Below are 922 nucleotides of genomic sequence, written 5' to 3'. Positions count from 1 at the left end.
GTCCAGGGACTGTCCTCCCACGCCTGAAGCCAAGAAACCCAGAAGGCAGCGAGGGGCCTGACATCTGTATTCTCTTCCGGGGTGCTCCCACCCCATGCACACCTCACGCTGCTGATGTTGATCTCTGACCAGCCCTGAGTGGGTCTGCGAGTAGCCCTGATGGCCAGGCTGGCACTGGGAGAGGGCGCTGGGACGAGAGCATTAAGCACAGGGCTGAGACCAGGACAAGCAGGCGGCTCAGACACAAGGTGGGGGTGGGGGTTAGATTCCAGGGGCAGGAAGGCCTAGCAAGGCAAAGCCTGGAGGGGGGGCGTGACGCTCACTGCGTGCAGCTCCGGCAGCCATGTTAAACGTGCGCCCTGCGCGCTGCACTGGGGGAGGGGCGACAGGCTCAGGCCTGGGGGCTGGGGTAGCAACGGGGAGGCTAACCCTGGGGACTGGGGTGGTGGGGCCTCTCCGAGATGGGGAACCAGGAGAGGCAGGTGTGGGGTCAACAGTGTGGGGCCAGTATGGGACTTCGTGGGGAGGGGCCTGGAAGGCACTCAGAGGGGCAGTGGGGCTCAGGGCCTGGAGCTGGGGCTCAGGGCCTGGCCAGGACAGGACGGCATGGCAGTGGGTATCGTGGGGACAGAGGACACAGCCTGGGGAGGCATGAAGAGCGAGGACAGGAGCTGGGCTCAGAACTCACACCTGGCAAACCCCAGCCCCATAGGGCCTCTCCTGGTTCTCAGCCCTGCATGCCCTCTAAACCGTGGGGTAGGGGAGCCCCGGGAGGAGTGGGACAGCTGGGGGGGGCAGGTGGGGAGGCGGGGAGCCCCGACAGGATGGGGGCAGGTGCGGGAGCCCTGGGAGAAGCAGGGCAGCCCTGGGAGGAGCCGGGGGGCCCTGGGAGGAGCCGGGGGTCAGGGGAGCCCTAGGGGGA

General features: G+C 67.4%; 1 protein-coding gene across 1 annotated transcript in view; it reads right to left on the bottom strand.

The window, feature by feature from the left end:
• The window catches only part of PAK4 (p21 protein (Cdc42/Rac)-activated kinase 4), a 20,160-nt gene that overhangs the window by 5,583 nt on the left and 13,655 nt on the right, over positions 1 to 922 (bottom strand). The gene's annotated exons all lie outside the window — the stretch shown is intronic.

This window comes from Bison bison, unplaced genomic scaffold, assembly GCF_000754665.1.
Source record: "Bison bison bison isolate TAMUID 2011002044 unplaced genomic scaffold, Bison_UMD1.0 scf7180017864280, whole genome shotgun sequence".
Classification (NCBI taxonomy): Eukaryota; Metazoa; Chordata; class Mammalia; order Artiodactyla; family Bovidae; genus Bison; species Bison bison.
This window is presented reverse-complemented; position numbering and strand designations above follow the sequence as displayed.